This window comes from Panulirus ornatus, chromosome 61, assembly GCF_036320965.1.
Source record: "Panulirus ornatus isolate Po-2019 chromosome 61, ASM3632096v1, whole genome shotgun sequence".
Lineage (NCBI taxonomy): Eukaryota > Metazoa > Arthropoda > Malacostraca > Decapoda > Palinuridae > Panulirus > Panulirus ornatus.
In genome coordinates this window covers 13,243,124-13,266,676 of record NC_092284.1, presented here as the reverse complement: position 1 = coordinate 13,266,676, position 23,553 = coordinate 13,243,124, and the positions used below count along the sequence as shown (strand labels likewise).

The 23,553-nt window shown below is 42.0% G+C and overlaps 1 long non-coding RNA gene across 1 annotated transcript in view; it reads right to left on the bottom strand.

Annotated features, from left to right (window-relative positions):
• LOC139767385 (uncharacterized) overlaps window positions 1-23,208 on the bottom strand; it is a 54,620-nt gene extending 31,412 nt beyond the window's left edge. Inside the window, exon 1 of the long non-coding RNA XR_011717057.1 lies at window positions 22,969-23,208. This is a non-coding gene — a long non-coding RNA (uncharacterized lncRNA). The remainder of the gene's footprint in view (window positions 1-22,968) is intronic.
• Between the last annotated feature and the right edge of the window lie 345 nt (window positions 23,209-23,553).

Sequence of the window (23,553 nt, the reverse complement as noted above, 5' to 3'; positions counted from 1 at the left end):
CAGTGGGCGTCTGCGCAACCAGAACCAAATCATCGGCAAAAGCCAATGCTGACACTGTTTTGTCCCCCAACTTAACCCCTACACCGGTCTCCTTCACCCTTGCGATTCCCTCGTCAGAGTCATAGTTACTCCTGCCGTTTACCCGCGCTTGGTTGAATCTCTTCACTTTGACATTCAGAGCACTGGGCAGAAATCACATTGCGTCAACATCCATTACAACCATCGCAATGCTTTGTTTTAATTAGACAGTCGGATTCCCCTTGTCCGTGCCAGTTCTGAGCTGAATGCTTGATGCCAGCCGAGGTGGGACTAAAGTGAACCCAAAAGGCAACTGTTATAGTCCATCAACCCACAATGAACCGGGTTCCTGTACAGGTATGTCACGACTGCAGCCGCAACAAAATTATCAACGGCATTCCCATGCACGCTGCTGCCATAAACTCCAACTCCCCCTCCTCCTTCTACTAATCCTGCTAATGTTGTTGCTGCTGGTGGTGATGATGCAAGAAGCAAGCATTCAGAGACAGACAGTCGTACAACGGACACAAGATGTAGTAGAAGTATTAAGAAGAAGAGGAGCAAGGCAGTCAGACCATGTTACATCGAGAAGCTTTTCGATGCTGCCACAGTCACCTGTTTGGTGTCCGGGGCCAGGTTGCGGAATTATAACCGTATTCCCTTTCGCTATTGAACCCATCTAGCAACACCCGGTGGGGTATCAAGGATCTAATGTCAACAAAAAATGGGTCTCGTAATAACAGCAGCAATATCATGATTACTGTTACTACTAAGGCCGCTGTCAACACGTCATTCCATGACAATTCGCAACCGCTCACCTTTGCGGGAAAAAGACGAAAAGGCCACGGCATCAGCAGCAGCAGCTCTGAGCTGTAAAGCTTCAAAAACTACGACTACTACTACTACCAACCAACCCCTCCACTTTCTCGCTTGTGGTCGTCGCCTCTAACGTGGGATCAGGCTCTCGCCTTGGGCTTAGGATCGACTAACCCATGTCCAACTGATGTTCACATGGAACCCTTCTCCGCCTCAGCCTTCGAGGAGAGTCTCTCTTGATGATTTGCTACTACCACAAAGATCTGCACCAGTGGCGGCTCCAGGCCGGCCCACGCCGTACCCTTCAACGCATACCACAGCGACCCTCCTACTCACCGGGGCTTCGAGGCCCGACCACATACGTGTCGGACCATTAGTGCCCCGGCGGTCGAGTATCGGGAGAATGCTAGTTGCTTCGGCAGGTGAGTTGTTACACACTCCTTAGCGGATTCCAGCTTCCATAGCCACCGTCCTGCTGTCTATAGCAACCAACACCTTTTGATGGGATCAAAACAGGCATTCATTTAGGCCCCTTAACTCGAGGTTCATTACTCGCTCATTACTTGTCAGGTTACCGCGCACAGAGTGTCGGAGGGCAAAAATGATCCCGGAGACGCTCCGTTACTTTTCGCTCCTTACCTCTCAGGTTAGCGCGCACAGAGTGTAGGAGGGCAAAAATGACCTCGGATGCGCTCCGTCACCTTCCGTTCCTACCTCTCAGGTTAGCGCGCACAGAGTGTCGTAGCGCAAAAATGCCACCAGAGGCGCTCCGTAAATTTGCGCTCCTTACCTCTCTGGTTAGCGCGCACAGAGTATCGGAGGGCAAAAATGGCCTTGGATACGCTCCGCCACTTCGCGCTCCTTACTTCTCAGGTTAGCGCGCACAGAGTGTCGGAGGGCAAAAATGGTCCCGGAGACGCTCCGTAAATTTGCGCTCCTTACCTCTCAGGTTAGCGCGCACAGAGTATCGGAGGGCAATAATGGCCTTGGATAAGCTCCGTCACTTCGCGCTCCTTACTTCTCAGGTTAGCGCGCACAGAGTGTCGGAAGGCAAAAATGGTGCCGGAGACGCTCCGTTACTTTTCGCTCCTTACCTCTCGGCCTATCACGCACATAGTGTCGGAGGGCAAAAATGGTCCCGGAGACGCTGCGTTACTTTTCGCTCCTTACTCAGGTTACGCGCACAGAGTGTCGGAGGGCAAAAATGGTCCCGGAGACGCTCCGTTACTTTTCGCTCCTTACCTCTCAGGTTAGCGCGCACCGAGTGTAGGAGGTCAAAAATGGCCTCGGATGCGCTCCGTCACCTTCCGTTCTCTACCTCTCAGGTTAGCGCGCACAGAGTGTTGGAGCGCAAAAATGCCACCAGAGGCGCTCCGTAAATTTGCGCTCTTTACCTCTCAGGTTAGCGCGCACAGAGTATCGGAGGGCAAAAATGGCCTTGGATAAGCTCCGTCACTTCGCGCTCCTTACTTCTCAGGTTAGCGCGCACAGAGTGCCGGAGGGCAAAAATGGTCCCGGAGACGCTCCGTTACTTTTCGCTCCTTACCTCTCGGCCTATCACGCACATAGTGTCGGAGGGCAAAAATGGTCCCGGAGAAGCTCCGTTACTTTTCGCTCCTTACTTCTCAGGTTACCGCGCCCAGAGTGTCGGAGGGCAAAAATGGTCCCGTAGACGCTCCGTTACTTTTCGCTCCTTACTTCTCAGGTTACCACGCACAGAGTGTCGGAGGGCAAAAGTGGACTCGGATGCGCTCCGTCACCTTCCGCTGCTTACCTCTCAGGTTAGCGCGCACAGAGTGTCGGAGGGCAAAAGTGGCCTCGGATGCGCTCCGTCACCTTCCGCTGCTTACCTCTCAGGTTAGCGCGCACAGAGTGTCGGAGGGCAAAAGTGGCCTCGGATGCGCTCCGTCACCATCCGCTGCTTACCTCTCAGGTTAGCGCGCACAGTGTGTCGGAGTGCAAAAACGCCACCAGAAGAGCTCCGTAAATTTGCGCTCTTTACCTCTTAGGCTAGCGCGCACAGAGTATCGGAGGGCAAAAATGGCCTTGGACACGCTCCGTTACTTTTCGCTCCTTACCTCTCAGGTTAGCGCGCACCGAGTGTTGGAGCGCAAAAATGCCACCAAGAGGCGCTCCGTAAATTTGCGCTCCTTACGCGCTCCGTAAATTTGCGCTCCTTACCTCTCAGGTTAGCGCGCACAGAGTATCGGAGGGCAAAAATGGCCTTGGACACGCTCCGTCACTTTCCGCTCCTTACCTCTCAGGTTAGCGCGCACCGAGTGTCGGAGTGCAAAAATGCCACTAGAGGAGCTCCGTAAATTTGCGCTCTTTACCTCTCAGGCTAGCGCGAACAGAGTGTCGAAGTGCAAAAATGGTCCCGGAGACTCTCCCTAAATTTGCGCTCCTTACCTCTCAGGTTAGCGCGCAGAGAGTATCGGAGGGCAATAATGTCCTTGGATACGCTCCGTCACTTCGCGCTCCTTACTTCTCAGGTTAGCGCGCACAGAGTGCCGGAGGGCAAAAATGGTGCCGGAGACGCTCCGTTACTTTTCGCTCCTTACCTCTCGGCCTATCACGCACATAGTGTCGGAGGGCAAAAATGCTCCCAGAGAAGCTCCGTTACTTTTCGCTCTTTACTTCTCAGGTTACCGCGCCCAGAGTGTTGGAGGGCAAAAATGGTGCCGGAGACGCTTCGTTACTTTTCGCTCCTTACTTCTCAGGTTACCGCGCACAGAGTGTCGGAGGGCAAAAATGGTGCCGGAGACGCTCCGTTACTTTTCGCTCCTTACTTTTCGGCCTATCACGCACATAGTGTCGGAGGGCAAAAAAGGTCCCGGAGACGCTCCGTTACTTTTCGCTCCTTACCTCTCGGCCTATCACGCACATAGTGTCGGACGGCAAAAATGGTCCCGGAGACGCTCCGTTACTTTTCGCTCCTTACCTCTCGGCCTATCACGCACAGAGTGTCGGAGGGCAAAAATGGTCCCGGAGGCGCTCCGTCACCTTGCTCTCCTTGTCTCTCAGCCTATGGGACATTGAGGGTCGGAGCTGAAAAACATGACAAAGGTGCTCAGCTAACCCTTGCTGCTGCTGCACCCTCCTCTTCCTTGCATGGAAGGTAAGGGGGAAACATCACCTCACAATTATCGACGCCAGTAGCGTCCGCAGCGAGTTTCCTTCTTACCTGAGAACATTATACGAGTCACAAGGGGAGGGAAACCACTTTTAATGCCTGGTGGCGTGTCTGATCAATAGTTCCTCTTATAGCAGAGGTAAGGGACGATATTTTTGGGGCGATATTCTCACGTAGAGCAATGAACCCACATCTTTGATGTGAGGAGGAGGTACGGAAAGGAGCGAATGATGGAGGGACCCAACAGGAGGAGGATACAGGGAAATTTTCACACGAAAAATTTCCCCAAGTTTTTCCTCCGTTAACCAAGGGCTCTTTCTCTCCATACGTATGATGGTATACATCATCATTAGTGGACCTCTATGAGGTGGGGAGGTACGTAAGGGAGCGATCGGCTGGCTGACATTTTTGCTCCCTCCCCGAGCGCGCATACATACCCACCACACACACACACACACACACACACAATCCTCACTGTCTCTCTCATCATCATCAGTTTCGAGTACCTGCCTGTCGTTGAAAATAGCTCGAGTGTGTTTTATATCTATATATGTAGGATGTTGCCATCGATTGGCGTGACAAATCCCCTAACCTTTTTGGGGTTAAACGTTAGCGGATCGCACCTAACCTAACCTAAGCGAGAGAGCAGCGGCGGCCGATCCCCCTCCCTCCAGCGCGCATACCACACGCACACACCGAGCCAACCAGCCACCTCCTCATCACTCTCGCTTTCGATGACGCGCGGCCGACCCACCTCCCTCCCTTCCTCACCCACGGTGGTGGTGGTGAACATCAGTGGCCCATTATCGATCGACCCACATTGCATCCGTGGAGTTTGACATCACTCACTAGATTGGCGGTTGTTTTAGTAACGTATTCGTACGCGAGCGAGAGAGCGGGAGGTGGCGGGGGCGGAGGAGGAGGAGGAGTACGGCCACCCCCCCCCCCCCCACCTCCACATCCCGCGCGGTCTCGCATTCCTTACCACACACACCCAGCCGGCCACCCCCCCTTCACTCTCAATGCCGGCGTAGGGGGTCCACTTACGTTAGGTTAGTTGTACATTTACATACGTACAATGCTATTGATTTGTACGATTACTTACGGTGGCGAAATACACATGTCGATGGCATATAAATAAAACGTAAGTAAATGTACGGGCGCATACCACACACACCGAGCCAACCAGCCAGCATGCCACCTCCTCACTCTCGCTTTCGATGACGCTCGGCCGACCCACCTCCCTCCCTTCCTTACACACGTTGGTGGTGGTGGTGAACATCAGGGAACCATTGTCGATCGTCCCACATTGCATCCGTGGAATCTGACATCACTCACTAGATTGGCGGTTGTTTTAATAACATTGTCGTGCGTGAGCGAGGGAGCAGGCCGGTGGCGGCGGAGGAAGAGGAGGAGGAGGGCGGCAACCCCCCCCCCCCACCCAAGCGCCTCCCTTTCCCCCACCGCCCGCGCGCTCTCACATTCCGTACCACACACACCCAGCCAGCCTCCTCCTACGCAGGCATTGAAAGTGAGGGCGAGAGGGAGGTCCAGTTACGGTGGCGAAATACACAACTCATCTTAATCCATATGTCTACTATGCAGGGGCTTTTGCCATCGATTGGCGTGACAAATCCCCTAACCTTTTTCCGGGTTAAACCTTAGTGAATCGCAGTGAGGAGACTGCTCTGCCACTCACGGCACCCAGGCTGGTACGCAAGTCGTATGCAAACGGTTCGGTACAGCACATCAGGTTTTGGTTGATCCGTATTTGGAATGGGATAAAGTAGCAACTGTAGCTCTCAACTCTACCCAATTTCCTCCCTTTGCTGCTGCTGCGGCATTGGTGTACAACACTAAGACCTACGATTCGCAAGCGCACGGTCAAGCGACATGATGCATGTACTTGCCGAGGCAGAAGCTCTGGTCTAATCATCACCGTCTCATCATCATCATCATAACAATTGGCTGGAGCGGGTGCCACCACAACATCCCGCACCTTTTTAAAACAAGGAGAAAATCCCATCCTGTGGAATTCTCAGGAAATGTGCTGCATTGAAGCGTCGGGGGAAGGTAGGAAGCACTCACAATAGGAAAAAGCCATAAACGGCAAGGCGTCGTCTCCCCCGTGCTGCAGCGGGGGCCATGACGGTTCCATATGGATAAGAATGTCTTGGAAAAGACAGACCAAGGATATCATTAGACTGGGTCTAATGGAATTGAAGAAGGATACTACTAATGCAGCTGCCGCTGATGTTGTTGTTGTTGCGGCGGCATTGGGGTCGAACACTAATACTACGATTCGCACGCGCATGGCCGAGCGACAGGATGCATGTACTTGCCGAGGCAGAAACTTAGACGACGGTACAGGGAGACCTAACAAACCAACAACAAAAAGGAGAATCAAGCTCCTACGACCAAGGAACTCCACAGGCATTCGTACAAGTATGACAAGACTCTTATAGTTTTCGTGCCTAACCTAACATAACCCAACCGCCCCAGGCGCATACCACACACACCGAGCCAGCCAGCCAGCCACCACCTCCTCCTCCTCCTCACTCTCGCTTTCGATGACGCGCGGCCGACCATCCCTTCCTCACACACGGTGATGGTGGTGAACATCAGTGAACCATTATCGATCGACAAGTAAATGTATAAGTCGATGGCATGTACATTTACTTACGTTTTATGTATGTTATCGACTTGTACATTCACTTACGTTTTATCTTTATGTCATCGACTTGTACAAGTTGATGGGTAATAAATAAAAGGCAAATGTACGATTTGCTGGCATATAAATGAAACGTAAGTAAATGTATAAGTCGATGGCATATATATAAAACGTAAGTATATGTACAAGTCGATGGCATACATATAAAACATAAGTAATTGTACAAGTCGATATATATAGAGTAACGTATTCCAACACCTTAAACCCTAAAAAATTCATAACGTGTTTCTTATCCCTAACAAGTTCCCCATTTTCTGCAATGACTAATTTTTACCATTTTCTGTGATTATCATGTCAAGCCTAACGTAACCTAACCTGTCGATGGTATATAAATAAAACGTAAATAAATGTACAAGTCGATGACATATAAACAAAACGTAATGTTCGAGTCGCTGGCAAATAAATAAAACGTAATTAATTGTGTAAGTCGATTGCATATAAATAAAACGTAAGTATATATACAAGTCGATGGCATATATATAAAAGATATGTAATTGTAAAAGTCGATATATGCAGAGTAACGTATCCCAACTTCTTACACCTAAAAAATCCAATATGTTTGTAGAAAATGGTAAAATTTTTAGGGGTAACAAAGACCAATTTTTACCATTTTCTATTATTATCATTTCAAGCTTAACGTAAACTAAAATGTGGTTGGCATATAAATAAAATGTAAGTAAATATACGATTCGCTGGCATAAAAATGAAACGTAAGTAAATATATAATCTAATGGCATATAAATAAAACGTAAATAAATGTACAAGTCGATCGCTTATAAGTCAAACGTAAACAATGTACAAGTGAATGGTATATAAATAAAACGAAAGTAAATGTACAAGTCGATATATATAGAGTAACGTATTCCAACTTCTTAAACCACCCAAAAATTCATAACGTGTTTGTAGAAAATAGTAAACTTTTTTTGGCGTAACAATGACTAATTTTTACCATTTTCTGTGATTATCATTTCAAGATTAACGTAACCTAACCCGTCAATGGCACGGAAATTATACGTAAGTAAATGTACATTTCCTTACGTTTTATTTATATGCCAGCGACTCGTACAAGTCGATGGCTTATAAATAGAAAGCAAGTTAATATACAATTCGATGGCATATAAATAAACCGTAAGTACATGTATAAGTTGATGGCATATAAATATAACGTAAGTAAATGTAGAAGACGATAGCTTATAAATAAATAGTAAGTAAATGTACATGTCGATGGCATATAAATAAAACGAAAGTAAATGTACAAGTCGATGTCATATGAATAAAACGTAAGTAAATGTAGAGTCGCTGGCATATAAATGAAACGTACGTAAATATACAAGTCTATGGCATACAAATAAAACGAAAGTAAATGTACAAATCGATGGCATATAAATAAAACGTAAGTATATGTACGAGTCGCTGGCATATAAACAAAACGTAAGAAAATGTACATTTACTTACTGTTTATTTATATGCCATCTAGTTATACAAGTCAATGGCTTATATATAAAATGTAAGTAAATGTACGAGTCGATGGCATATAAATAAAACGTAAGTAAATGTACAAAGCAATGTATGTAGAGTAACGTATCCCAACTTCTTAAACCCTAAAGAATTCCTAACATTTGTTTCTTAGCCTTAAAAATTTTACCATTTTCTACAATGACTAATTTTTACCATTTTCTGTGATTAGCATTTCAAGCCTAACGTAACCTAACCTGTCGATGGCATATAAATAAAATGTAAGTAAAATTACAATTCGTTGTCATATAAATAAATCGTAAGTAAATGTACAGGTCGATGGCTTATAAATAGATTTTAAGTAAATGTACATGTCGACGGTATGTTAATAAAAGGTAAGTAAATGTAAAAGTCGATATATATATATATATATATATATATATATATATATATATATATATATATATAGAAAGAGAGAGAGAGAGAGAAAGAGAGAGAGAGAGAGAGAGAGAGAGAGAGAGAGAGTAACGTATCCAAACTTCTTAAACACTATAAAATTCCTAACATGTGTTTGTTAACCCTTAAAAGTTTACCATTGTATACACTGAATAACTTACCATTTTCTGTGATTATGATTTCAAGCCCAACGTCACCTAGACTATCGATCGCACATGAATAAAATGTAAGTAAATGTACGAGTCGCTGGTAAAAAAATAAAACGTAAGTGAATGTATAATTCGATGGCATATAAATAAAACTTATGGAAATTTACAAGTCGATGGCTTATAAAAACGAAAGTGAATGTACAAGTATATATAGAGTAGCGTATCCCAACTTCTTAAACCCTAAAAAATTCACATGTTTCTTACCACTAAAAATTTTAGCATTTTCAACAATTACTATTTTCTACCATTTTCTGTGATTATCAATTCAAACCTAACGTAACCTAACCTGTCGATGGCATGTAAATAAAACGTATGTACAAGACATGTATAGAGTAACGTATTCCAACTTCTTAAACACTAGATAATTCATAACGTGTTTGTAGAAAATGGTAAACTTTTTAGGTGTAACAATGAATAATTTCTACCATTTTGTGATTATTATTTCAAGCCTAACATATCCTAACCTGTCGATGCCAAATAAATCAAACATAAGTAAATGTACAAGTCGATGGTATAAAAATAAAACGTAAGTGAGTGTATAATTCGATGGCATATAAAAAAAAACTAAGTAAATTAACAAGACTATTGTTTATAGATAAAACGTAAGTAAACGTACAAGTCGATGGCAAATAAATCAAACGTAAATAAATGTAAAAGTCAATATATATATATATATATATATATATATATATATATATATATATATATATAGATAGATAGAGAGAGAGAGAGAGAGAGAGAGAGAGAGAGAGAGAGAGAGAGAGAGAGAGAGAGAGAGAGAGAGAAACGTATCCCAACTTTTTAAACCCTAAAATATTCATAACATGTATCTGTTACCCCTAAAATGTTTACCATTTTCTACAAGGACTAATTTTTACCATTTTCTATGATTATCATTTCAAGCCTTACGTAACCTAACCTGTCGATGGCATATAAGTAGAACGTAAGTAAATGTACAAGTCGATGACGTATATAAAACATATGTATATGTAAAAGTCGATGGCCTATAGATAAAACGAAAGTAAATGTACAAGTCGAAATATATAGAGTAACGTATCACAAACATAGCACATGACGTCAAAACCCTCGAGTTATTGTCAAGTTCTATCAGAGACACTGGGCGTGTATTTTGCAACCGTATCGCCAAATCCCTTACCTTATAAGAACACTCAAATCGTTCCACAGTAATTACAAAGTAGACCCAGTCACTTTTACCGAGATCAAATCATACACTTACTGGTAACTATTACGTTCAACGGTGTCTAATTTCTCCTAAAATCCCTTTAAGTTGCCCCAGGTACCTGGGACATTAGTTTTCAATTTCTGACATTCCTGATAACACTATCAAATGTATTACTGCGCTCTTCACACCACAAGACAACTAAAGGCAAGCTAAAGAAGTTTGTCGCACCCAGACTTAAGGTAAAAAAGTTCTTCGCAGCCAGACATTTTAATGAAAGAGTTGAAACATATGACGTTGGACATCACAGGAGCTTTTCACTAGGAGTCGTTTAAAGTGGTGGAACCATCTGATGAGTTGTCAATGCTTATTGCCAAAGCAAAGAAGGCTCACTTTATTGAAGACTTGAAATCATTCTTGTAGAGTCATGCAAATATTGTGCTTAGCGGCGCAGAGCCACAAAAAGTTACCCAAGATTTCACTTTTTGGTAACACATTGAAGCGTTGCGTTGATGAACTTTTAGACATTACAAAACGAATCATGATACAGATAATCCCACTGTTTTGGAACACAGTACGATGAAACCACTGATGCTGATCAAAGTTTTCAACTGCTTGTTTATCCTCGATTAGAGGATGGAGTTGCGAAATACGAAATGATTTTCTCGAAAGCACTGGAGACCACATGAAAAGCTTTCGGTATCAATGAAAGTCTTTTTCTCAGGAGAATTACATTTCATGGGAAACGATTGTCGGAGTCTCCAATGACTGTGCACGATGCTTATGTCTCGCTCGGATTCATAGAATTGTTCAAAGAAATGAATGGATCCGTAACTGGGACTCTTGCATCATCCACAGAGGAGCACTTGCTGCCAAGACTCTACAGAAAACATAATTAATTCAAGTTCCTAATGACCACCACAATTTGTTGAATTTGGCAATAAAAGTTGTTTATTTTGTAAAGAGCTCTTTATATTCTTTGCATCTCTACACAGATGTTGGACCTCATCACAAAGCTCTCCCGTTTCCACATGGATGTCCTCTGACCTTCAAAATGATATATGCAGGGTCGGCTCCATGAACGCAAGAGAGAGAGCAATTCTTTTCAATAAAGCCATAAACAAGTAGAACTGTAAGACGCATTTACAGGAGAAAAGTTTTAGTTTTCACGAGCGTACCTTGTGCACATTTCTGGGTATCAACAACCTCAATCTACAAGTTAGAAACGCAATTATCATAGCGTATTATGCAATCAAAAGTTTCAAGGAGAAAACTGCTTCGGAAACATCTGGACCTTTTCATAGTCTCTAGAAACTCCAAACAAATTTCAATGACTTCCTCACGCTTCAAACAAAATTGCATGTAGGTTTTTTAAAATCCATTTTCCTGAGCAAAGAAGTTATGATCTTAGTTTTTTTTTTTTTTTTTTTTTTTACTTACAACACACAACAACCTACCAACGTTAAAGACTCCTGAACTTGTTGCTTCCCTTCCCAACAACCACTCACTCCCCACTAAAAATCTTACCAATCATCCTGACATCCCGCTTCCCTAAGCTCTATCACAAATCCAACGTCCCTGGCCACCACCAGCACTACTGCAAAGCTTTCCTCAATTTCCCTAAAATTCTACATTCTTTACCACGACTCCCATCACCTCCCAGACCATCACTTACTCCAGGTCCCCACTTATCAATTCCTCTCCTCCTTCCTCCCCCACACTGAAGCTGGTCTTCCTGGAGGACCTCCAGAATCAGACCGTTAACTCATACGATAACTTCTCCATCAATACACTTTCCAACATTGAAATTCAATACCTCGACGAAGACACTTCCCCGTCAAACCCCAGACCGTCCTCGACCCATGACCAGACAACTCGTCAAAAATAATCGCAATCGAATGAAATTGGCTTATCTAGGCAAACTTAAATCATTTGATTTTTTCCAAAAATAAGATACCTAAAATATTGCAATCCAACGTGTTCGGCTACTACAATAACCACCGCCTGACCGCTACTCTCCTTGAACACGTAAAAGCAGACCAGACATTGTCTTCAGCAGTGGGGCAGCAATTACCTTCAATTTCTATCTCACAGGTCTCTATGGGGTTCCGATTACATTCCCTTCTACCTTCAACTCTCATCTAATAACCTCATTATCATTACATGAAGTCCCATTCGGACACTTTCAGAAACTCACTAATCACACATACGCGAAAAATTGTCATTATCAATCCGTCACATTCACAGACACAGAGATAGGGCACATACATCAGCAAATCATATGCAGCTGTCAACAGTCTCCAAATCACAATCTCCCCAAGATACTACTCCTTCCCTTCTACCAAAACCAAGTCTTCTCTGGTGCTACCGTCGATGATTTGACCAAAACTGACACCGATTAGGCCTATCACACTGGGATCTCACTACCCTAAGCAGCCACATAATGAACAACCTCAGAGCAACCACATAATGAACAGCCTTAGACAGAGCCTAAGAATTCAGTAATCACCACAGCAGAGAAAAAAACACAATCTCAAGACTTTTAGAAGCAAATCCATTAATTCAAAAGTATAATTCAAAAGTACACCCAAAACAGACGTCAACAGGCTAAAAAATAGCACTTAACATCAAAACCTTCAAGACACTCAACATCTTTTAGAAACATTTGAAGGGTATTTATCAACCACATCCCCAACACTCAGATCGTTGCACAGTACATACAAAGTAGACCCAACCACTTTGATCCAGTCAAGTCATACACTTATCTTTCCTCACAGAAGACCACTTATTCCCAACTATTACGTTTAACGATGTCAAATTTCTCCTACTTAAAAATCCCTTTAACTAGGCCAGGTTGTCTCGAGCATTGGTTATCAATTCCTCACACATATTCCTGACAACAATATTAAAGCCATTACCGCGAAATTCAAACCACAAAGCAACCAAAGGCCAGCTAAAGAAGTTCTTTAGAGCCAGACAGATTTGAAACATGACTGTGGACACCACGGCAGCTTTTCACCAGGAATCGTTCAAAGTGGTGGAAGCATCTTACGAGTTGTCACTGCTTATTGCCAAAGCAAAGGCGGCGGCTCACTATTGAAGAGATTAATGAAATCATGCTCGAGACCTACAAATATTGTGCTTGGCGCAGATCCACAAAAAGTTATCCAAGATGTCACTTTCTGGTAACACTGAAGCGTCGCGTTGATGAACTTCTAGATGACAAAGTACAAATTATACAAATGAGAATCCCAGCGCTTTGGAACAGTACAACAAAACCACTGATGCTGACCAAAGCTTTCAACTGCTTGTTTATCCTACATTAGAGGATGAAGGAGCTGTGAAAGAATCTTTCTCTGGAAAGCACTGGAGACCACGTGAAAAGCTTCTAGTATCTTTGAAAGTTCCCCAAGAAAATTATCTTCCATGGGAAACGTATGTCGGAGTGTCCAATGACTGTGCCCTAACAATGCTTGTCTCTCGTTGGGGATTCATAGAACTGGTCAAAGAAAAGAATGGAGCCATAACTGGGACTCTTGCCTCATCCACAGATGAGCACTTGCTGGTAAAACCCTTTAAGAAAACATGTAATTCATCTTTCAAGATGACCTACGCAATTCATTGAATTGGTTAATAGAAGTTGATTATTTTGTGAAGATGTTTATATTCTGGCCTCTTTGTAGCTCTCTGCACAGATTTAGTTGCTGATCATAAAATTCTCCTGCTTCCACATGGAAGCCCGCTGGCCTTGAAAAGGAACCATGTCGAGTCGGCTCTATGAACGTGGCAAATATGAAGAGCAACTCTTCCCAATAAAGCCAGAAACAAGATCTGTATGACGCATTTACAAGCGAAAAGATTTAGTTTTCACTAGCGTACCTTGTACATATTTCCGAGACTATCAACAAACTCAATTTACAATTACAAGAAAGGCAATCATTGTGCATTATGATGTAATCATATGTCTCAAGGAGGAGAAAACTCTGTTTTGGAAACGGCAGAACATTTTCATAGTCTCATCTCAAGGAACTCCATACTGACAGGAAAGATCATGATCAGTATGGTCTGGACACAAAGAAAAAATCTATCTCATCTGGATTCCGTTGCCGAGGAATCTATCCGCCATTTTCCATATCTTTGTGTTGGAAATTGGCGTGGTATCCATTTAACATTGATGTGGGGTAGTTAACGAATCCTGTGCAAGAAGCAGCCATCGAATTTATGCGCGACGCGAGTGCAAATGATAAGTTTGAAACCATGAGTATGGAAGAGCTCTGGGTCAAATAACTCCCAGTCTACCCAAAACTTGGCGAGGGAGCACTTCGTTTCAGGATTTTCTCTTCTATTTATCTCTGCCAAGTTGGCTTTTCAACTCTCATTGTACTGGACACAAAACAGCGTAATCTAACGAATCATAGAAAACTACGTGCGTAGTGCTCTTTTATCCCGGAAACCTATAATTTCTGAAAGAATGGCAGCAGCATCCACCTCGCTGAATGCACAAGATTCAAATCATCCTTTAATTCCAGTATGGTAATAGTTGAATATTAGATTCGACAGTTTTAATTCGTTTGCAAATGATTTGTTTGTTCTAATGGGTTTACAAGATTTAACGTGTTTTTGGTTTCTATGATATTGGGTGTAATTTGGCTTTGGCTCACCTAAGTGTTGGCCAAAATGAATACTTATACACTTGATACATGTTTTGACATGATTTCTATCTGATTTGTCTTCATCCATGCTCACGAGATACAAGGCTACATAAATTACGAACTAGCTGATCCTCAATACTAAAACACAACACAAAATGTCAAACTCTTCAAAAGAAATGGGGAGGGGGGGGTTGAGCGAGTATTTCGTGAAAGCCAACAGGCGAGAGTCATGAAAGCTTGAGAAACACTGATCCAAGTGTATCAGACGATAAAACTAAACTTATCCAAGAAAAAAAAATCGCCAAGGAAACCTGCAACGAAAATGTCGTTCATTTACTGTAACAACTGCCCGGCACCGATGACCGAACTCTGAAAATCTTCACTATTTGTTAATGGACCGAATACATAAACGCCTATCGGTAGAGCATTAGGAGAAAATAATATTTATGAGAGTCAGTCATGCAAACCAACAATACAGAACTTACTAATACTTATGCCTATTACGTCCTGCTTTGTAAATCTAACTTCTGAAATGCAGATATGTTAAGGATGAGCAGAGATAATACACTAATTCAATTTACGATGAACAAGGAACATTATGATCCGAGTTACCCAACGTGAACTTGCCGTAGCCCGGGAGGATTGTACCACCTGATGCATTACTACGCAATCCTCCACTATATATAAGAGTCAAGTGGCAGATTACCTCTAGGACGACTACTAGTATCATCCTAATACCCAAACAACCAACTACCCTTCATATCTACGAGATGTTATGCTAAACTTTTTGAGAGTATGGTCCTCTGTCGTCATTTAGAGAACGGGAGATCCATTCTACAATGAACCTTTAACCATCCAAGACACCATAAGAATTAATGTAAACACTAGATAATAGTAAAAACTGTTACATCTTGCTGGATATCATGGCGGCTATATAAACAATATACCATCACAAGGACTTTTCCGAGGTTAGTTAAAAGAAAAAAGATATGGCAGAAAGGAAAATAACAGTAAACCATCGGGGATGTCCTGTCTATGGTAAACCCGCAGTCGGATATCTGGCAGTCACGACGAGTTACCGATTCAATCAATTCCTCCTCCATGTTGCATCATTCACAATAAGTTTGTTAGTGGTTCCTTCGTTATGGGTAGGAAATTGTTACAATAGGTTTGGTTAGGTTTGATAATCGTTAATATTCTTACTAACGGTAATCTTTAGGTAACGCTTGGCTAACGTTAGACTTCGTAACGTTGACTAAATTGTGTTTGGTCTTGTTTTGGGTCGTTAGACTTCGTAATGTTAAGTTAGGCTGGGATTGATTACGTTTCGAGTTACGTTAGGTTAAGGTAGGACGGTGCTGATCAAAGTTTTCAACTGCTTGTTTATCCTCGATTAGAGGAAGGAGTTGCGAAATACGAAATGATTTTCTCGAAAGCACTGGAGACCACATGAAAAGCTTTCGGTATCAATGAAAGTCTTTTTTTCAGGAGAATTACATTTCATGGGAAACGATTGTCGGAGTCTCCAATGACTGTGCACGATGCTTATGTCTCGCACGGATTCATAGAATTGTTCAAAGAAATGAATGGATCCGTAACTGGGACTCTTGCATCATCCACAGAGGAGCACTTGCTGCCAAGACTCCACAGAAAACATGATTAATTCAACTTCCTAATGACCTACACAATTTGTTGAATTTGGCAATAAAAGTTGTTTATTTTGTAAAGAGCTCTTTATATTCTTTGCATCTCTGCACAAATGTTGGACATAACAAAGCTCTCCCGTTTCCACATGGATGTCCTCTGACCTTTAAAATGATATATGCAGGGTCGGCTCTATGAACGCAAGAGAGAGAGCAATTCTTTTCAATAAAGCCTTAACAAGTAGAACTGTAAGACGCATTTACAGAAGAAAAGTTTTAGTTTTCACGAGCGTACCTTGTGCACATTTCTGGGTATCAACAACCTCAATCTACAAGTTAGAAACGCAATTATCATAGCGTATTATGCAATCAAATGTTTCAAGGAGAAAACTGCTTCGGAAACATCTGGACCTTTTCATAGTCTCTAGAAACTCCAAACAAATTTCAGTGACTTCCTCACGCTTCAAACAAAAATGCATGTAGGTTTTTTAAAATCTATTTTCCTGAGCAAAGAAGTTACGATTTTTTTTTTTTTTTTTTTTTTTTTTTTTTTTTTACTTACAACACACAACAACCTACCAACGTTAAAGACTCCTGAACTTGTTGCTTCCCTTCCCAACAACCACTCACTCCCCACTAAAAATCTTACCAATCATCCTGACATCCCGCTTCCCTAAGCTCTATCACAAATCCAACGTCCCTGGCCACCACCAGCACTACTGCAAAGCTTTCCTCAATTTCCCTAAAATTCTACATTCTTTACCACGACTCCCATCACCTCCCAGACCATCACTTACTCCAGGTCCCCACTTATCAATTCCTCTCCTCCTTCCTCCCCCACACTGAAGCTGGTCTTCCTGGAGGACCTCCAGAATCAGACCGTTAACTCATACGATAACTTCTCCATCAATACACTTTCCAACATTGAAATTCAATACCTCGACGAAGACACTTCCCCGTCAAACCCCAGACCGTCCTCGACCCATGACCAGACAACTCGTCAAAAATAATCGCAATCGAATGAAATTGGCTTATCTAGGCAAACTTAAATCATTTGATTTTTTCCAAAAATAAGACACCTAAAATATTGCAATCCAACGTGTTCGGCTACTACAATAACCACCGCCTGACCGCTACTCTCCTTGAACACGTAAAAGCAGACCAGACATTGTCTTCAGCAGTGGGGCAGCAATTACCTTCAATTTCTATCTCACAGGTCTCTATGGGGTTCCGATTACATTCCCTTCTACCTTCAACTCTCATCTAATAACCTCATTATCATTACAAGAAGTCCCATTCGGACACTTTCAGAAACTCACTAATCACATATACGCGAAAAATTGTCATTATCAATCCGTCACATTCACAGACACAGAGATAGGGCACATACATCAGCAAATCATATGCAGCTGTCAACAGTCTCCAAATCACAATCTCCCCAAGATACTACTCCTTCCCTTCTACCAAAACCAAGTCTTCTCTGGTGCTACCGTCGATGATTTGACCAAAACTGACACCGATTAGGCCTATCACACTGGGATCTTAGTACCCTAAGCAGCCACATAATGAACAACCTCAGAGCAACCACATAATGAACAGCCTTAGACAGAGCCTAAGAATTCAGTAATCACCACAGCAGAGAAAAAAACACAATCTCAAGACTTTTAGAAGCAAATCCATTAATTCAAAAGTACACCCAAAACAGACGTCAACAGGCTAAAAAATAGCACTTAACATCAAAACCTTCAAGACACTCAACATCTTTTAGAAACATTGGAAGGGTATTTATCAACCACATCCCCAACACTCAGATCGTTGCACAGCACATACAAAGTAGACCCAACCACTTTGACCCAGTCAAGTCATACACTTATCCTTCCTCACAGAAGACCACTTATTCCCAACTATTACGTTTAACGATGTCAAATTTCTCCTACTTAGAAATCCCTTTAACTAGGCCAGGTTGTCTCGAGCATTGGTTATCAATTCCTCACACATATTCCTGACAACAATATTAAAGCCATTACCGCGACATTCAAACCACAAAGCAATCAAAGGCCAGCTAAAGAAGTTCTTTAGAGCCAGACAGAATTGAAACATGACTGTGGACACCACGGGAGCTTTCCCACAGGAATCGTTCAAAGTGGTGGAAGCATCTTACGAGTTGTCACTGCTTATTGCCAAAGCAAAGGCGGCGGCTCACTATTGAAGAGATTAATGAAATCATGCTCGAGACCTACAAATATTGTGCTTGGCGCAGATCCACAAAAAGTTATCCAAGATGTCACTTTCTGGTAACACTGAAGCGTCGCGTTGATGAACTTCTAGATGACAAAGTACAAATTATACAAATGAGAATCCCAGCGCTTTGGAACAGTACAACAAAACCACTGATGCTGACCAAAGATTTCAACTGCTTGTTTATCCTACATTAGAGGATGAAGGAGCTGTGAAAGAATCTTTCTCTGGAAAGCACTGGAGACCACGTGAAAAGCTTCTAGTATCTTTGAAAGTTCCCCAAGAAAATTATCTTCCATGGGAAACGTATGTCGGAGTGTCCAATGACTGTGCCCTAACAATGCTTGTCTCTCGTTGGGGATTCATAGAATTGGTCAAAGAAAAGAACGGAGCCATAACTGGGACTCTTGCCTCATCCACAGATGAGCACTTGATGGTAAACCCCTTTAAGAAAACATGTAATTCATCTTTCAAGATGACCTACGCAATTCATTGAATTGGTTAATAGAAGTTGATTATTTTGTGAAGATGTTTATATTCTGGCCTCTTTGCAGCTCTCTGCACAGATTTAGTTGCTGATCATAAAATTCTCCTGCTTCCACATGGAAGCCCGCTGGCCTTGAAAAGGAATCGTGTCGAGTCGGCTCTATGAACGTGGCAAATATGAAGAGCAACTCTTCCCAATAAAGCCAGAAACAAGATCTGTATGACGCATTTACAAGCGAAAAGATTTAGTTTTCCCTAGCGTACCTTGTACATATTTCCGAGACTATCAACAAACTCAATTTACAATTACAAGAAAGGCAATCATTGTGCATTATGATGTAATCATATGTCTCAAGGAGGAGAAAACTCTGTTTTGGAAACGGCAGAACATTTTCATAGTCTCATCTCAAGGAACTCCATACTGACAGGAAAGATCATGATCAGTATGGTCTGGACACAAAGACAAAATCTATCTCATCTGGATTCCGTTGCCGAGGAATCTATCCGCCATTTTCCATATCTTTGTGTTGGAAATTGGCGTGGTATCCATTTAACATTGATGTGGGGTAGTTAACGAATCCTGTGCAAGAAGCAGCCATCGAATTTATGCGCGACGCGAGTGCAAATGATAAGTTTGAAACCATGAGTATGGAAGAGCTCTGGGTCAAATAACTCCCAGTCTACCCAAAACTTGTCGAGGGAGCACTTCGTTTCAGGATTTTCTCTTCTATTTATCTCTGCTAAGTTGGCTTTTCAATTCTCATTGTACTGGACACAAAACAGCGTAATCTAACGAATCCTAGAAAACTACTTGCGTAGTGCTCTTTTATCCCGGAAACCTATAATTTCTGAAAGAATGGCAGCAGCATCCACCTCGCTGAATGCACAAGATTCAAATCATCCTTTAATTCCAGTATGGTAATAGTTGAATATTAGATTCGATAGTTTTAATTCGTTTGCAAATGATTTGTTTGTTCTAATGGGTTTACAAGATTTAACGTGTTTTTGGTTTCTATGATATTGGGTGTAATTTGGCTTTGGCTCACCTAAGTGTTGGCCAAAATGAATACTTATACACTTGATACATGTTTAGACATGATTTCTATCTAATTTGTCTTCATCCATGCTCACGAGATACAAGGCTACATAAATTACGAACTAGCTGATCCTCAATACTAAAACACAACACAAAATGTCAAACTCTTCAAAAGAAATGGGGAGGGGGGGGGTTGAGCGAGTATTTCGTGAAAGCCAACAAGCGAGAGTCATGAAAGCTTGAGAAACACTGATCCAAGTGTATCAGACGATAAAACTAAACTTATCCAAGAAAAAAAAATCGCCAAGGAAACCTGCAACGAAAATGTCGTTCATTTACTGTAACAACTGCCCGGCACCGATGACCGAACTCTGAAAATCTTCACTATTTGTTAATGGACCGAATACATAAACGCCTATCGGTAGAGCATTAGGAGAAAATAATATCTATGAGAGTCAGTCATGCAAACCAACAATACAGAACTTACTAATACTTATGCCTATTACGTCCTGCTTTGTAAATCTAACTTCTGAAATGCAGATATGTTAAGGATGAGCAGAGATAATACACTAATTCAATTTACGATGAACAAGGAACATTATGATCCGAGTTACCCAACGTGAACTTGCCGTAGCCCGGGAGGATGGTACCACCTGCTAAATTACTACGCAATCCTCCACTATATATAAGAGTCAAGTGGCAGATTACCTCTAGGACGACTACTAGTATCATCCTAATACCCAAACAACCAACTACCCTTTATAACTACGAGATGTTATGCTAAACCTTTTGAGAGTATGGTCCTCTGTCGTCATTTAGAGAACGAGAGATCCATTCTACAATGAACCTTTAACCATCCAAGACACCATAAGAATTAATGTAAACACTAGATAGTAAAAACTGTTACATCTTGCTGGATATCATGGCGGCTATATAAACAATATACCATCACAAGGACTTTTCCGAGGTTAGTTAAAAGAAAAAAGATATGGCAGAAAGGAAAATAACAGTAAACCATCGGGGGATGTCCTGTCTATGGTAAACCCGCAGTCGGATATCTGGAAGTCTTTGTATCACTGTCACGACGAGATACCGATTCAATCAATTCCTCCTCCATGTTGCATCATTCACAATAAGTTTGTTAGTGGTTCCTTCGTTATGGGTAGGAAATTGTTACAATAGGTTTGGTTAGGTTTGATAATCGTTAATATTCTTACTAACGGTAATCTTTAGGTAACGCTTGGCTAACGTTAGACTTCGTAACGTTGACTAAATTGTGTTTGGTCTTGTTTTGGGTCGTTAGACTTCGTAATGTTAAGTTAGGCTGGGATTGATTACGTTTCGAGTTACGTTAGGTTAAGGTAGGACGGTGGTGTGTCAGTTTATATATTTATAATCCAGTATTTCCCTATTTCTAAAGACCAACCACCCCACCCACTGCGTGGAACCCAAAGGTCTTGTACACTTTTTATTTTACGTCATTTCCGTATTTAAACAAGACGAACTGCTCCGGATTATAATACTGCGATGTTTCTCCCAGAAATAACGATGACAATAATAGTTAAAAAAAAAAAAAATAGCATAAACGAAGTTCCTACATACAATTTTAACAAGACATCAAAAATGAAAAATAAAGAAACAACGCGACTCAAATACTTAATACGTCCTGCGCTTTATGACAACTGAAGCAGCAGCCCTGTGGCGCTTCCCTCATGCAGTGTTGTGGCAGCGAGGAGGTAATGGAACAGCAAAGCAGGATTTTGTTACTGTACATGAAAACCGATGTGTTGTGTTCAATGGTTTGCTATATCTTATCGCGCTTACTGTTACTTTCACTTTCAGAACGAAAAAGGCTTCTAAGCTCTTACATCAATGGACAGGACAATTTCTGCTGTGTAACTGGAGTTTTTACGCCTAAATCACAAACAAGACAAATATCACACCAAGTGAAAATCTTCTACTAATTGTATTTTGGTGTGAAGATGGGAGACCAAGATGGGCACAGCACGTTGTTAGGTTACATTATCTGTGAATAACCATGAATATAATGCGTTCATGGATAACTGCATTATTTTTCTTTGGTCGTTACATAAATGTATATATTAGAAAATGGTAACGTTTCCAGTCAACTTATGCACTGCGCAAAATAATGACGTCCTACATGACTTTGAAAGCCAGATCTGAATGCAGCAAGTCTGGATCGATCAGAAATTTTTTAGAAAAACATTAGCGTAAATACCCAAATGACCAGACAACCAGCTACAGAAAGACTAGTGGAGGAAATCAACACCGAAAAACTAAAATCAAGTAAAAATTTAATCAACTCCTTCATGGATAAGCGGAAAAAACTAAACGTTTCCCAGAATACATGAAGGATCTCACCTGGACGTGGGCGAAATTCTAGCATGATGAATCAACAGAAATGTCCGAGTATTACGGACGACCCTCACACGAAAATATTATACACAAAACATACCTGAAAAATGAGAGAAAAATATATCAGAATTAAGAAAAATATACAATTTCTTGTTTAGTTGTATTGTAAAGGTTCAAGAAAAACCTGTGAAACTTTATAAGGAAACTAAGCTATAATAATGGCGTTAATGTTAACCTACTTGCTGAAATAGGCATCTTCAAAATTATGAAACTAGATAATCCCACACACATATAACCCTTAAATACCTTTTGGATGTGGTGGTACAAAGACACGGATAACATTCCATTATACGACCGAACGTTAACAATTCTTACTTAAAATCGTAACATATTCGTCCAACTCCGAGTGGCACGTATGAATGATCATTATAGTAATATTCCTCACACCATATAAACTCAGAACTTATCTAAATATTTACCACAGTGTACATGACATTTACGTAGATAGTTCGAGCCCAACGTGTCCACACATCACTGACCTGCCACATCCTGCAACGAACACGAGTCCTGGTACTGGCAGATGTAATACCAGCACAAACATTACTCTCACTTAGGCTGTTGTCAATACGTATTCTCTGCACACTTCCACACGATCAGATGTTTCCCACAGCATCCCAGTTTGAATATACTTCTCGACAAACACAGAGATCAACACACACCGCGACCCGCTCGTCCAGCTGACGTTAACCCTACTTCTATTTGGAGTACCGGCAGCGGTGGTGGCATTATGGGAGACTTCAGCTGCACCAATCATCGGCCACAATGCTTTGTTTACATTTGCTGGGCGACAACGACTGCTCTTAACTACCTCTTATCGTCAAGGTACAATTACACGGTAGTAGGTCAAACTTTTCTTTTTATTCATAAATGAGATAAACTAAAGAGCAAAATTAACAAACGATAGTTCTCCAGGACTCAGGTAAATAAGACAATCTTCCATCAGTACAATATTGATGACGCCTGAACTAGCCCGCCCACCGACTGGTGCTTCGATACGGAGGATGAACCAATAGCAAGACCTCACAATAACGTATCTCTTATTTGTACACTTCATTATTGGCGAA